We start from the raw sequence: 16,779 nt of genomic DNA, 5'->3' as shown, positions 1-16,779 counted from the left end.
AATACAATTAATGGGCATTTCTGAAGTGCTCTGAATTTTTAGGAAGAAAGTCATTGTATAAGCATTTCTATTTTGGCCCTTTTATAGAGTACATGGGTCCCCAAGGAAAAACCATCTTTGTCTTGTTTAACTATTCACCCCAATTAAATCCCTCAACACCCACGTCCATTTGAAGAATAATGCTCCTGACTCAGCTGACATTTCCTCTGATGATAAGCTATTTGCGAAAACAATTCTTGAGACTTCCTGTCTTAAGTCTAAGCCTGATGACCTGTAGAAAAAATCTGAATTTTTGCCATGTTAGTCTAGGGGGCCAGGCAGAAGAAGGGAGAGTCATGTTGGTCTTCTCTTTAAAGACTCATCAATGACCCACTCACTTCAGCTTCCCAACAAGTGTAGGAACAAGTATATGGCAGAATGGTTCACCAGAGAAACAGGTATAGAATGAGATGAAACCTCACCAAAGCCACAAAAGCCACCTCTACTTCCTTTTTTTTTTTTTTTTAACTTCCTTTTTTGGAAGGACTTCCTTTTTTGGAAGGACATATTTGTGAGGGACAAATATTGTCCCAATGCTCTAAGTCCATGAAATGGTTTTCTTCAACAATAGGTATTATAGTAACTCAGTGCTCCTCACACTTATTCCATCTGTCTTTAGAGCTGTGTAGGGGTCAGGATTGCTTTAGGAGAAGACTCCTCCCAACCTTATAATTATCTTGTCTTGGGGTCAGAGATTAAGGCCAATTTTGGGGGGATTTGACAAGGTATTTCGATGGGTCTGCCAACTAGGGGTGGCCAGCGGCCATGTAGCAGGAATCTGACCATCAGAAGACCTGGTCAGGTATGTGCATTATGTTGCAGATGCTGGTTTTCATTTCAACTTACTTATCAGCATCTTCCCTTCTAAACCTCGTATCTTATTGTTGATCACAGGACAGTATACAAACAGAAGCAACCAAGGCTGAAGCAGAGGGCGTTGAAAACGTCCCCAAGGCCTAGAAGTGTTGCCAGTCTTGAAGATCCATTGGATGGCTTGTCTATCCTTTTCTCCAGAAGCAGCGTGTCGCCCACTATATCTGCATGTGACCGGCGTGGTTTGTCTCGGCCTGCGGATGGTCAATTCTTAGATCCTGATTGGCCCATTTCAGCTGTAGTTGATGCCAAGGCCCCATATAATTTGATCTTCTTGTGTATGTTGCAAGAAGGTCATACTCTGCCTACCTTTGACATGACATGAAGTCCCCAAAGCGGTCAGTCTCAGGGGCCTTGGAGGGCAAATATGCCGTCTAGTAAGGTGACCACATCAGTTAAGTTAGTGTGAACCCTCAGGCCCTGTTGGGGAAGCCTATAGACAACACCTGGCGGTCAGGAGTTAGAGCAGGTCTGCAATAAGGCAGGAAGTGTGGACGGTTTTGTTTACACTGGAGGTTGTTGATGGAGGACTGTTTCACCAGGGAGACTGAAGCTGTTTTGCTTAAAGAAACAAAGCAAAAGCCTAAAGCTGTTTTGCTGTTCAACTCTGACATCAGGGGTTAAACAGACTGCTTATGCTGGTGAGGTATGCTTCAGATGAAAATCAAGTACAACTTTAGGCTAAAGGAAAACTTGCACACCCCGTCTGAAGGCAGAGTTAATCTTGATAATGGTGGTTGGCTGATTCCACTGGAGGGAAGCCCTGTTTGGATTCCTGGGGTTTGTGTCCACGAGCGTTGGGTTTTATTCCTTCTCCCAGAGGGGCGACTTAACTGACCTCACTAAGGAAGCATCAACAAAGTTCTCACCATGCACAAGGATAGGAGGAGTCCTTTTTATAGCTCTGAAATACAGAAGTCCAGTCTTCTAGAGCATACCTCTTATCTTCTTTCCCGTCAGTCTTGAGTGGAGCATGGAATGTGCTCAGTTGCTCAGTATGTTGTATCCTGGAATCCAGGGTATGACCCAAGGGCAGGTACCTTTGACCCAAGGTTGCAGAACGTGGAGTTGGACAATACATAGTAGAGGTCTCCAAATCAGAGTCTACACATATGGCCCAAAATTCACCTGCCAATTCAAGTGGCTAGACAGAGAAACCCAGACTATCAATTTTTTTGTTCATTCGAGAAATGGCATGACTCTCATTGATAGTCAAATCCATGCTGGGCACTGTTCAAGAAGTTAGAGATCTATCTATGAACAACAGAAAATACTCCTCTGGAAGTCTTATATTTGGTAGAAAGGAGACAATGGCGAAGGACTATAAACAATAGAAAGCAAGCTGTAAGATGTCCCAGAGTCAGGGCAGGAATGTCCCACAGGTTGACGTAGCAGCTGGCATGGGCATGATGGGTCTATTTATGGTGCCTGAGGCTAGGCTGCAAAGCTAGTCAACCAAGAGCCTATCTCTGTTTCTATTTTCCATTTGGAAAATGGGTATAATGATATCTCTTTAGAATGCTTTGAATTCCATGGGTGAAAAAATGATCCCTGATGTGAAGGCAAAGTTGTTCTCATTCCAGCATGAAAGTTCTTTGGGTTTTTTGATCTTGTCACAATTTGAAATCTGTGTGCCCCAGTAGGATATCCCCCTGGGCTCCAATCAGAGGACCCATGTTCTGGTCTAGCTCTGCCATCGGGAGATGTGTAACCTTAGGCAAGGTGTTCAACCTCTTAGAACCCTAGTCTCTTGACCCGTGAAAAGATTGAGTTGGACCAGGAGATTCGTAAGCTCACAGTTTTTTCTATCTCCCATACAATTCAAAGAAATATCGTCCCCTAAACCAGTCTTACGTATGTAAATGGGGATCATGGTTAGGAAAATTCTCTTGCTTAGCTTATGGCCTAATTTTTATGCATTTAATGCAACAATCTTCTTGTTATTTCATTGACTAAAAGTATGTATTTTTCCTACTTCTCACTTGTTTCCTGTGTATCTAATTTGCAGTTTCAAGATCTCTCGCAACAGTTTTGCCATCATTTAAGCTTTTTCATTTAGCTTTGATTTTAGCTTATGAGCTTTCCCTTTTTGTTTTCTTACTGCAGATCAGTGTTCCTGATGTTGTATAAACTATGTGGTCCCAGCATGTTAATAATATACAGGAGCCACCATGTATCAAGTGCTTACTATAAGCCAGGCACAAAATGTCTATGTGATCATCATAATCCTCAGAAGACTCTAAAAGACACACTGTTCCCATCTTTATTTTATAAGAGGAGAAACAGATGGCTTAAGAGGGAAGATTTATACAACTAGGGAGAGCCCCGTTGGGATTGTCTGATTCTGGGGCTCAAATTGTATTCCAAACTGACTCAATTGGTATCTAAGTCGGGGGGGTGGTTGGGGGAAGACAGAAAGACAGAGAGAGAGAGACAGAGAGGAAGGAAAGAAAAAAAAGGAGAGAAAAAAATAAATTCAGGGAAAAAATACAAAATGCTTATGATATTTTTAAAATTCTAAATGAAAATAACTTTATTTAGTCCCACCAAAAATGTACAATATTACAATTTTACAATGTAGATTATCTGCTTTATGGAAAATTACAGTACCAATGAGAAAAATAATGCTGCTTATTTTAGCCATTATGATGTTATTATCTGGGTCTATTTAAGAAGTAGTAAAATAGAGGCAACATTCTAATCTTTAACTCTGAAATTAGATCCTGGGCCCTACGGCAAGGGTCAGGCAGGCAGCATGTGGCCCAAGGTCAAGGAGTACACCAGGATGAACCCAAAGGCTCATGCCCCAAGAGAGACAAAAGCAGATTCACAAATTCCCTAATACTAAATGGCAACTCTTTCTGAGCATCGGAATAGCCCATTCTGCTTTCAAGTAAGATCAACTCAGAAAACAGAGTCTAGGACAATTAAGGGCCAATAATAATCCTTGACTGGAAAGCCAGCCCTCATCAGCAACTGCGTGCCTACGATGCTCTCTGCCTTCCCTAAATTCATGACCTTTTGGGGAAAGCTCCGATGGCTTGCTAAAGCCTCACTTTGCTCTGCAGCTCTCGTGCCCCCCCGGAGCTGCAGGCAGAAGCTCCCCTGTGACGTGGGTCTCTTCTCAGCGGCGGGCCTTAGCGCCAGCACAGCTGTTGTCGAGAGGCCGTCACACCCCATCACATCTACCGACACCCTGCGACCTGCTAGGTCATGGGCTGAATGCTTCACTAAGGTTATCTATGAGTCACTGTAACTTCAGAGTTTTTTGTTTTGTGCAAAGATCAGAAATGCAAAAATAGATTCCTTTAATCAGAGGGAACTCAAAAATAATTATCCTGTACGTGTAAATTATTAATCTCTGTAAATCAGCCGTAACTCCCTACTATCTTCTAAAAAATTACTTTTCAGGGGCGCCTGGGTGGCTCAGTCGTTAAGCGTCTGCCTTCGGCCCAGGGCATGATCCCGCCGTTCTGGGATCGAGCCCCACATCAGGCTCCTCCGCTGGGAGCCTGCTTCTTCCTCTCCCATTCCCCCTACTTGTGTTCCCTCTCTCATTGGCTGTCTCTCTGTCAAATAAATAAATTAAATCTTTAAAAATAAATTACTTTTCAAATTTTGTTCAGTAGCAAGAGCCTTATTTCCCCCCACCCAAACGATCCATGTGGTGGTAACAAGGAAGCAGAGAAGCCTATGTGAGCAAATACCTTTGTGTTCTACAGCAGCTTATGAACCATGGGAATCTGCTAGACACCAGTCTGCATCTCATTTCTTGAAGACATGTCTGCCTGAAAGCAGAGAGGAATATTTTTCAGTCCAAGCTATAAGGTTACTGTAACATCTAACTTTTTTGTTCACCCTCTGAACCGTTTTTAAGCGTCCAGTGCAGTCATGTGAACTATATGCACATCGTTCGACAAGTCTCTAGAACTTTTTCACCTTGCAAAACTGAAACTCTACATCCACCGAATAATAGCTCCTTTCCCCCCCTCTCCCCAGTTCTGGCAACTACTGTTCTGCTCTCTATTGTCTGTGATTTTGACTATTCGCAACGACCTCACATCAGTGCAAACATACTTTATCTGTGTTTCTGTAACTGGCTTGTTTCACTTAGCATAACATCCTCAAGGTTTATCCATGTTGTAGGATTTCTTTCTTTTTAAAGGCTGAATAATATTCCATTGTACAGATATATATATATAGACCATATTTTCTTTATCCATGCATCTTCAATGGACATTTTAGTTGCTTCCACCTCTTGGCTATCGTGAATGATGCCGCAATGAACATGGTGTGTAAATATCTCTTTGAAATCCTGTTTTCAATTCTTTGGGGAATAGAACCAGAGTGGAATTGCTAGATCACATGGTAATTCTATTTTTAATTTTTTGATGAACCTCCATATCATTTTCCATAGCAGCTGCACCATTTTCTATTCCCACCAACAGGGTGCAAGGGTTCCAATTTCTCCATATCCTTGCCAACACTTGTTATTTACTGCTTTTTTAAAAAAATAATTAGAAATAAACTTTATTATGATTATTTGAGGGGGAAGGGAGAGGCAGAGGGAGAAAGAGAACCCACAGCACAGAGCCCAATGTGGGGTTCAATCTCCCAACCCTGAGATCATCACCTGAGCCGAAGTCAAGAGTCCGACACTTAACCGTCTAAACCACTCAGGCGCCCCTTATTATGATTTTAATCAGACATCCCAATTTCTGTCCTCTGTGTAGACAACACTGAGTGAAAATTTGCTTGCGGCAGTATTTACTGTTTTTTTGATAGTGACCATCCTAATGGTTGTGGGGTCATATCTCAGTGTGGTTCCTCACTTTTTATTTTTGTAAAAAGAAAAATAATAACCAAGCAAATAATTCCAAATAATCCAATTAAACATTCTATCACATTCTTTTCATACAATCGAACAGTATTGTCTCTCTGGCAATAATTTGTCCTTGGTCAGCAATGCAGAGACCCTCTGACATAGCATTCTACCCCAGGTATAGAGTCAACATACATCAGTAAGCATATTCCTTATCAGACATGTACGAGAGTATTCATAGCAGCTTTATTCCTATTAGCCCCAATCTGGAGACTAGCAAAGTCCATCAACACTGCAATGGATAATAAGTAAATTGTGGTGTATTTACATGATGGAATACAAAACAGCGGTTAAAAAAAAAGGAACTTCTGCTACATGTGACAGCTTGGACAAATTTTACATAGCATTGAGTCAAGGAAACCAGATACAAAAGAATACGTACTATATAATTTTATTTGTACGAAGTTCAAAAAAAGGCAAAACTACGGAGCCAGAGGTCAGAATATGGTTTCCATCGGTGGAGTACTGACTGTTAGGAAATGCAAGGTTATTGGGGATGCTATAAATACGTTATATCTAGATCCAGGTAGTAGTTACATGAGTGCATACATATATAAAAATTAATTAAGCTGTATAGTATATTTAAGTCTGTACACTTGCCTTTATAGGAAGCTGCAACTGTCTAAAAAATAAGAAGTCAGTCTTAACAAAAGGACCCATCTGCATTGACAAGACACTCTCTTTTTGTTTTTTAAGAGAGGCTACTACCCAAAAATCAACTAGTAAGTGAGTTTGGGGAACACTGGACAGGGGAAAAAAAATAAATTCCAAACTCGTCACTGAAGTGAACTTCAAAAAATGGCAGAGAATGGAAGTTTCCATTTACTCTGCACCTACTACTTCCTGGCAGTAAATAAGAAAAATACGCTAACTTGGAGGGTATTCAGAGTCCTCTAATTTACTATGATGTCCTCAGCCCTTGAATGTGTTAATTTTTAAATGCTAAAATTCATCACTCAGTTGTCATTCATAACAATTAATTGAAGATCCACGGTGAGCTTAGCTTTGTTTATATGCAGTTGTTGCCTTGCATTGTTAAGCATAGAGTTACATTTGTTTGTGTTCATTCCTTATTGCTGCAAAGCAACGCAGTGATGTAAATAGGGGATTGAAAATCAAGCCATTGCTGAAAGATTAGTGTTCTACATAACTCAGCTCCAAAGAGCATTCCATCAACTCTTTCAATATTAAAGGAAACACTGCCTCATGAAGTCATCCTAATTTATAGCCAGGATTCTTTATTAGTAATAATAATATGGCACTGTCTAGATTTTGAGATATAAGTAAACCATAATAAATCCTAGTTTAATTAGCCTGTTTTCCATTGAAAGAGACCTTGGTTACCAACGCCTATTCTGGGATAGACAATTAGGCGGTACTGGATTCCTCCAGGATGAGAAATATACACAATTAAAGATAAACTTACTTCATGCGTGCTGAGCCTCTTGAAAACAGTTACATTGCCTCCCACCAGCCAGTCCAAGCCCTGTCATCTCTCACCTGCACAGTTACAATAACCTCCCACCCGGTGTCCCTGCTTCTCCTCTTGCCCTTTATCTGTTCTCTACACAGTAACTGGAGTGGTCCTTTTAAAACCTAAGTCTGATCGAAACCCTTCTTTGCTCCAAACACTCCAAAGGCTTCGCATCTCACTCAAAATACAACCCATATTACAAGGCCCTGTGCTATCTGGCTTCATTAGCCCTCTGACCTTCTTTATGAAACCCTCCCTTTCACTCTGGCCCCTCTAGACAGCTGGCCCATTCCTGGTCCTGAGCACGCCTGAGTGCCTTTGCACTTGGTCCCTCGGAGCCTGGATAGCTTGCTCCCTGATTGCATTCTGGAATTAGTTCAACTCTCGCCTCATTTTAGAGATTCCTGACCACTCTAAGATAGCTCCTTCAAATAGTATCCATATCCTTACCTCCATGTTTTATTTTTCTCCATAGCACTTGGCAGCATCCTACGTGTTTAATGAATGTGCTTATGGTTACTGTCTGTCTTTTCTCTAGAATGTGAGCTCCCCCTACTGGACAATAAGGACTTTATTTGTTCACTGTTGCAGTCCCACTGTCTAGTACAGTGCCTGCTATATTGTAGCTGTTCAGTAAACACTTGTGGCTTAATCATATAATGAATGGCTTAATGTGTATTCAGAGAGAATGCAATCTGTAGTTATTTTAAATTAGGAATTAGAGAATCATTTCTAAGCTATGTATTGTCAGCTCCTAGGGTATCATCAGCAGATTTCTAACGAAGATATGTATAGATAGCTTGATGTTTATAACATTTAAAAAGGCACTGAGATATATGTGACAAACTGACTTTCATCTGGTGATATATGATAAATAGAACACAAAGGTTTATGGGGTGCCTGGGTGGCTCAGTCAATTAAGTGTCCGACTCTCGATTTTGGCCCAGGTCATGATCTCAGGGTCCTGGGATCCAGCGCCAAGGCCAGGTTCCATGCAGTGTCTGCAGTCTGCTTCGGATTTTCTCTCTCCTTCTCTCTCCCCCCCCCTCCCTGCTCATGTTCTCTCTCTATTTCTCTAAAATAAATAAACAAAAATATTTAAAAAAACATAAAGCTTTATGATACTGACTATATCATAATTTTTGGCCATCAGACTCAGTGTTTAGCAGCAAGCGTACATATATCAAGTTACAGTCTTTGCTCAGATGTAGCAAGATGTCCCTGTAGTTCTTTGGTATACATCACCTGGTGCAGGAACGCTGTAACTGCCACTCCCTCACTGGTCAGGAGATATATACAGACACACATTGCCATTCGTTGCTCTACAAGAGGGGTCAGCAAACTACAGTATGCACCAAAAGCAGTTCAGCAGTCTGTTTTCGTATAGTCTGAAAGCTAACAATAATTGTACATTTTAAACAGTTACAAAACAAAAAATTATGCCCTGGAGACCATATGTTACCCACAAAGCCTAAAACATTTGTTATCTGATCCTTTACAGGAAACGTTTGCTGACCCCTGCTCTACAAAATCAGGTTAACGGACATGATTCTGAGAGAAGGAAAAGGATCCTGAAAACAGAGAATTGAGCGTAGATGTGCTGAAACACCTGGTTTGGCTTGCTGGTTCTGTCCATAGTACAAGGGCAATGGGTTTCTTCATAGAAGATGGAGTGAAAAACTTTTGCAAAGTCCAGGGGAAATGAAACTGGCAAGAAGAGCATCACCCTCGCCGTAAACTTTAAATTTTGAGTTTCAGAAAGGGGAAAATCCAGATAAAACTAATTCAAAAAACTAATATAAGGCAAAACACGAGAAGGAAAAAATAAGCTTGGTGGTACTGTGGTCGAGTGCCTTCTTGTGGCACGAACGCCAAGATATCCATCAGTGGTCATTCTCCCTGTCTTTTGGTAATGAAACTTCTGAATTTGAGCTTGGAAAAAGGCTGCCCAACTACAAGCTACATTCCCAGTCTCCGCCGCAGCTCGGCACGGCCAGGTTCCTGTAAGTGGGATATGAACCCAAAAGATGCAGATCGTGTCCATGTGACTAACTTCCAGGTTGACCATAGAATAAAATGACCTGTATTTCCCTTTACCCTTCATTCTTCCGCCGGGAGCTGGAGGTGCAGGTTGAGACTGCAGGGTCACCCCCCCAAACTTGAGCTGCCTACGCGGAAACTTCTTTAAGAGCAAAAGAAGCTCCTATCTTGCTTAAGCCACCGCCTTTGGGGTCATCTCTATTACAACAACTTACACAACAACTTACAACACAGTGATGTTGCTGATAGGTTTATATATGTAAATGCAAAACATATATTTAAACATAAGAGAAAATAATGTTTAACTTTTAATGTGAGAAAAAAGCAAATTCTTAGATACCCCTGGGATGTCTCACGTTCATGTATTCACCAAGAATCATCATACTCATGTATGAGCTCACAAAATACATAAAAACATTCAATTATGTTTTCTTTATAAGATGTTATGCTTTTACAATTTAAATTTAGAAGTTCGGTCAATCTTAAATTTATTTTTAAGAAATTCTTTATAAGAAAATAAAGAGTTCACGCAATTTTTTGGTTCCAAAGAGCTATCCTGTGGCCCAAACTTCATTTCTTCAATAACCCCCTGATTTGAAGATCTACTTTTATTATTCCTTTATGCACGCACTCCTTTTGTCGCTCAACAAATATCAATTGTAAGCCTACCGCGCCCGGGCGGAAGCCCAGTGAGAAGCAAAGCACGGTCCCTGCCACGCAGCGCCGTACTGGGCAGCATACAGTGTGGGGAGGAGACAGAAAGCAGCAGTCAGACAAGCAAGTAGGACTTGCAAAGTGCCGAGAAGGAAACAAATACAGCACAAAGAGAGGACGATGGGGTGGAGATGCAGGGTAGCCTCCTCCAGCAGACTGCTTGAGGGAAGTTCTTTGAATGTAAGCCAGAGCTCCAAGAATGAGATCGAGTCCCCCTCGCAAAAAGCCAGGGGACAAGCACCCCACACGGAACGACCCTAAAAACATAAACTCAGTTATGTTTCTAGGCAATGACTCCAGATGTTTGGAGGAGAAAGGATAGAAGAAGTAGGAGGACCACAATAAAGGAAACTGGGAGGAGGGGCCCCTGGGTGGCTCAGTTGGCTGAGCGCCTGTCTTTGGCTCAGGTCATGATCTCAGGGTGCTAAGATCGAGTCCCACATGGGGCTCTCCGCTCATCAGGGGGGTCTGCTTCTCCCTCTCCCTCTGTGCGCTCTCCCTCTCTCAAATAAATAAATAAAATCTTTTCTAAAAATTGGGAAATTACCGCTGTCCATTTGGGGAAGCGAAACTCCCACATACCCTGGACTCTATTTTTAGATCTCCTTTCTGCTCCACTGATCTGACTTATTCTCACACCAGGAGCACGAGGAACACATTTCTACAGTTCCATACTACATTTTAGTTTGCGGTGGAGTACATTTTCCCACCCCTCCCAACTCAGAATTTCCCAAATATTCCTGCATGTTTGTTCTTCCATTTGATCTTTGGGATTGCATGAACTTTATAAATCAATTTATGGGGGAATTAACATTTTTGTAATATTAAGTCTTCCTATCAAGAATGAGACAGGTCCCTACATTTACTCCTGTCTTCTTTCCAGAGCCTCAGTAGAGTAATTTTTATAACAATTTTCTGTATGTTAGTCCTACACATTTCTTTTGAAGCTAATTTTTATAATTTCTGTTATTTTTACAGCTGGATTGAGATCTTTCTTTTGTTATACTTCCTAACATAACTTTTGTCATATTTCCTCACATTTGTAGTGGAAAGGGGAAAAAGTATTGGGGAGAGTAGAGTTGACCACATATTTTTTCCCTGATCCCTTGGTGTCACACCTGGATTATAGCTTTTGAAATTAAAAAGCTTCCCTTGAAAGGAGGCTTCCTGTCTCTTGACCCATCTGAGGAAAGATTACAGGGTAGCAGGAAGTATGGGGAGAAAAAATAAATCAATTATTATTCACATTATCATTCCATTATATTAAATATAGATTATAACAATATTTTTATGAAAATAAAATATTAAGTGGCACTTTTTATGTTGCTTCACATTCTGTGACTCCCAAAGACAAAGGTTCACACATTCAAGAAGAGATGCAAGGCACATTCTCAGGATGTACACACACGCTCACACACACACTCACACACACGCACACACAAACTCACACACACACACAGAGAGGCACATACATATATATGCATGCAAAATGGAATCCTCTGAGGGATACAAATACAAGTTGTTTCATTTTATTCTTTTTTTTTTTTTTGGAGTATGAAATTCTTTATATTTATTTTTTTTTTAATGTTTTTTTATTATATTATGTTAGTCACCATACAGTACATCCCCAGTTTCCGATGTAAAGTTCAATGATTCATTAGTTGCGTATAACACCCAGTGCACCATGCAATACGTGCCCTCCTTACTACCCATCACCGGTCTATCCCATTCCCCCACCCCCTTCCTCTCTGAGGCCCTCAGTTTGTTTTGTTTCATTTTATTCTTAATACTCCTCTGTATTTTACAAATATTTGCCAATGAACCAATTTTACTTTTAGGATAAGAAAAAAATTAAGTAGCAAAAAAATAGAAATAAATAAAATCTTAAAAAAACTAAGTAGCAAATGTAAGAAGATTTCTGCTCTCCTTCTACCCATTAAATTAGCTCTAGTTGGTACATGCATGTGATATTCTTTTTTTAAAGATTTTATTTATTTATTTATTTGAGAGAAAGAGAGCGGACGTGCACTAGTGAGGGAGGGGCAGAGGGAGAGGCAGAAGCCGACTCCCCACTGAGCAGGGAGCCTGATGTGGGACTTGATTCCAGGACTACGGAATCATGACCCAAACCAAAGGCAGATACTTAACCAACTGAGCCACCCAGGCGCCCCTATATGCATATGATACTCTTTAAGGACCAGTTCCATTATGCTCAGGTGAGAATAGTAACAGAACAGTGGTGGAGAGTCTGGAGTCATAAACCATTCCAGTCCCCAGAAATATTAATACAGCAACCAACATTTCTTCGATGGTTACAATTTTGCAGGCATTGTGATAGGGACATGACAATGACAAGGAGCTGTCCTCTCTTACAGGAGCTCACATAACAGAAGGGAGATAGATGGTAAGAGCTATTGCAACTATGAGGTCACTCAGAGGCCAGCAAATCTGAAATAACATAACGATGACGTATACTTCCAAGGCCACAGGAACAAGACCTTTACAAATTCACCATTGGAAGAGATTGCCCTGGCAGGCAAAATGTCCTTTCCCAGCGTTGTAGGCAAGCCAAAGCCAAATGTCTTTCTTTCTGGGATACTTAAGATCCTATTGGATGCAATGTGTGGATTGAGTGTCCTCTGAAATTTCTCCTGTCTCTAAATACCATCCTTCTATAAGATCAGCAAGGACTGGGAGAGTCACAAGAGGCAGCTAAGAGTAAGTGAAACGCTTACGAAATGATTACACCGTCTCTAGTATAGATTTCCATTCGTTCTCTCCTGCTACCTCAATGCACCACGTGTTTCTCCAATGAGTTCACCCCTGAGTCAGTGATTTGACAACAGGCTAAGACGGATAGAGCAAGATGCCCCCAGAGTACATTTTTCCCCTCTCTGAAGTAATACGTAGGTACAAAAACTTGTTTTCCATAACACATTCATTTTTCTCCTTTCTTTTCAAAATTGCTCTTTCACGCAAGAGCTATTTTATCCAAAAGGAAACAAAAACATTAGTAAGAAAAATATATACCTACATATATTCATTAACGATGACAAAAGAAAAAGTTTTAAGGAAAATAGAACCAATAAGTGAATCATTCGGTCTACATCTACAACGCCAGACAGACTGTTTGCTACTTCACCGAATTACTTGGATTCACAGGCTATTTCTCCCAACCTAATATTGGTACACAGCATTATTTTTGAAAAGACCTAAAGTCAATGGGCCTTTGGGGCCTTTGGGATACTTAAAAATAGCTTAATGACTGAAATAACTCTTCCTGTATTCACAAATGCAAAGCCTAGAGGAAAAATTTTAACCTAGCACATCACTTGCAAATTTAAATATTTCTATATGCTGTTCACATCTCCAAAGAATTCAGGCCCAACTGGTACCATTCAACAGGACATTGTAGCACTTTTGCAGGGAATTTATACAAATATGTACTCAGTTCTTTGGTTAGGACTTGTCATCCTCACTTAAGAAAAATACATATTACATAACTCATTGTAGGAAACCAAAGCATTACCTTTTAAGTGATCATTTCTATCAAGGTTCCCTTTCTGCCCGTTAAAAGGGCAACTTGCAAAACTCAAGAGTGCCCCATTGTGGAAGAATGGCACAACGGACTTCTACTCAGGGTTTTGCTGTTCTTCTTTCTGCTTTGTTTGGTTTTGCTTTCCTACAAGGGCTTCTCTTTATATGAGAAACTTTCTAAACTTTCTAAACTCTGGTTTAGAAACCGTAACTAGGGGCGCCTGGGTGGCTCAGTCATTAAGCGTCTGCCTTCAGCTCAGGGCCTGATCCCAGGGTCCTGGGATCGAGCCCCACATCAGGCTCCTCTGCTGGGAGCCTGCTTCTTCCTCTCCCACTCCCCCTGCCTGTGTTCCCTCTCTCGCTGGCTGTCTCTATCTCTGTCAAATAAATAAATAAAATCTTTAAAAAAAAAAAAAGAAAAAGAAAAGAAACCGTAACTAAATTTCTTTAAGAGTTGAAAAAACAAGGAGCCGATCATATCCATGGGTGCATTAATATATGTTGTTTAGGTGACTTTATGTTTCTTAGAAACAAAATACCCTTCATATTTCTTAATTTGCATACTTTAATGATTAGTCCAAAGAGTAAAGAGAAAATAAAAGCTGCTTGTCCAAAGTGCTGTCTTCTTTTTCCACACGATCCCCCCAGGGTAAGGACATTTAAATCATAAAAAGAATATTGGAGACATCACAAAATTCTCCTCCCCTAAAGTAAGGGACAAAAAAAGAGAGCGTAAAATATAATGGCACCCAATTTCCAAGCTTCCTCTCATAATTAAATCAATTAAATTTTAAGAGAACCGCGTATATAATTCACACACTTATTTTTTTCTTCCTTCCATGGAATGTGTGTTGTGCAGGTGGAAAAGGGAGCGAAGCCCCGCATCTGGACTCGAAGCTTGTGCCTGATCCTTCAAACCCCGCTGTTAGTTGGAAAGCGCTCTCCTGCAAAGTCATCTCTGTGGCTGCTGTGCAGTCCTGGTTCCCGTTTTCCTCCACATATTAAAGCTACAACTTCTGCCTTAATTATCCCTCCCCTCCCCTGTGATCCCAGTATTTGGGGACAGTCCTTACGACTTTCCTGGGTGTTCTGTTCTTCAGGTGAATCGTCTCCATGACCCTAAGGAGTCCCTTGCAAGACATCATTTCCCTGCTTCTTCCTGTCCACATTGCAATCTAAGGGGCCCCCTGTTGTCGAGGACACCACCTCCAAGCTTAAACCAAGACTTTAAAGTAAAATCATCTGCAAGAGTATTAAACAGGACTTAAAACGCCAGGTGCGTTTCTCAAGCAACAAACAAACCTTCAAAAAACTGGAGTTTCTGTTCAAATATGTTACACCACCACCGAAGAAGTCCAAGTCAGCAGAAACCTAGAGCAGAATGTTCCAGAGTAGTGGTGGTGTCATCACAACAAGAATACTAATATTTTTTACAGGTCATGAATTAAATCGCACTAACTCCTCTGAAAAAATACCGATGGCTGAAGCAGGATGTGTAACGATAGCTGAAGAATGTGTCCCTGTTGTAAACACCAAGGAGAACCTGAGAGCGGGGGTGGGGGGTAGGGGGTGGGGGAGAGGTAGGACAAAGCTGAGTCAATGTTGCAAAGCAAAGCATTGCAGGTACAGTGGTGGGGATCTGCAAAACCAAACTGCCCTGCAATGAATCAAACAGACGACAAAGGTTCAAAGAAGTGGGTATAAAATAGAAGCACCTACAACCACAAACAAATGGGTAATCTCACAACGCCAGCGACCAAGAAAGCATAAGCAAGGACATTTAAAAAACAAAACAGAAAACTGGTTCCCGAGCTGATGGATAATTCTGGCAGGCTATTTTGTAGCCAATTAAAAGAGCACATGCAGTTCCACTCAGAAATCATCCTCACTGACACAGACTTGTCATGATTTTACCGTTTAACGGCGGCAGGATTCCCAAGCCTGCCAGAAAGAAACAAGAAGGAACATTTAAAGATGAAAGTGATAAGAATGAGTTTGATTCTTCTTTTCAGACTTCTGGAAAGTGAAGAATCTTGTAAGAAAAAAAAAAATCTATGAAGTAGAAGAAACTGACCTGGAATTGTGGATCATGTGCTTTTCCTCCTTGAACTTGACCTGCTGGTGACCAGGTGCATTCTGCATTGCAGACATGTGTCCTCAGAGCACACTTCTCTTGTCTTCTGACAGGTGCCCTGGGGCCTCTGCGAAGGAGATATATATATATTTTTTAATGTCCTTCCTTGGGGTCTTGAACTTAAGCAGTATAATTTGGGCCCTAATCCTACAGGAGTTATAGGTCCATGATTACAAATTTTCAAAATATATTTATTGTTTCTACCCAGAGACTAACCAAGCCACATGGTTCCATGTCACTTCTGCTGCTGGGCAGAGTTTTCCCTATTCTCCCCCCATCCTGGGTTTGTAGTCCTTCAAGGAGTTGGCCGGACGCTCCGTGGTCAGGTACTCTAGCTCTCGTCGCCTGTCGCCACGTGAGTGTCAAAACCCAAATCCCTACAAAACAAACTAACAGCCCCTCCCCAACCCCTTCTCCTCAGGCCAACTGCAGCACCAGCTTTCCTGTTTACTGCTCTGGATTTCATTTCTTTTTTTCTGGCCACTGGAGATTACCCATAATTTCTGCATGTTATAGAATAAACATATTTGTAAATTATTTTAAATAAATGCTTAATTACTCTGTGGATACATCATAATTTATTTACTTACCTATCAAACTGCTTGATTTTGTACAATTAGAAATAACACTCGCACAAAGACCACCACACCTAAGCATTTATGGAAATAGGCAATCATTTCTCTAGGGTAATTTCTAGTAATGGATTGTTCAACCAAAGGTAAGTGTATTTTGAAGGTTTTCACTTCACTCATAGATAGCATACTTTTGTCCTTTTCTTATGACATTTACTTCATTCTTCCTTATTTTATGCTTACTGATGGATTTAACTTACAGTTTCTAGTAAATTTCAAGCCTTACAGTCAGTAAGTGTATAATATTCCAGTAGTTTGAACACAAATGCCACCAAAGCACTTAATAAAAGTCTCTTGGCTTGAATTAAACCAAATTTAGTAATTTCAGTTGTCCAGAATCAATAGTAATGAACTTGTCCTTGAGTTTCCTTGGAAGATAGCTTCATCAAAGAACATATAGGTCCTGTGCATCCATGTTTTGTGCCAGATTTCCAGAGAAAAGAGAGGATGGAGG

General features: G+C 40.8%; 1 long non-coding RNA gene across 1 annotated transcript; it reads right to left on the bottom strand.

Annotated features, from left to right (window-relative positions):
• Positions 1-715: 715 nt before the first annotated feature.
• Positions 716-15,759, bottom strand: LOC130543193 (uncharacterized). Its single transcript, XR_008958353.1, has 3 exons — positions 15,634-15,759; positions 4,620-4,700; positions 716-3,296 (listed from the first exon to the last, which is right to left on the bottom strand). It is a non-coding gene; the product is annotated as an uncharacterized LOC130543193 (long non-coding RNA).
• Between the last annotated feature and the right edge of the window lie 1,020 nt (positions 15,760-16,779).

This window comes from Ursus arctos, unplaced genomic scaffold (assembly GCF_023065955.2).
Source record: "Ursus arctos isolate Adak ecotype North America unplaced genomic scaffold, UrsArc2.0 scaffold_8, whole genome shotgun sequence".
In the NCBI taxonomy this organism is placed as follows: domain Eukaryota; kingdom Metazoa; phylum Chordata; class Mammalia; order Carnivora; family Ursidae; genus Ursus; species Ursus arctos.
The sequence above is the reverse complement of the archived record's forward strand: the minus strand, read 5'-3'. Positions and strand labels throughout refer to the sequence as shown.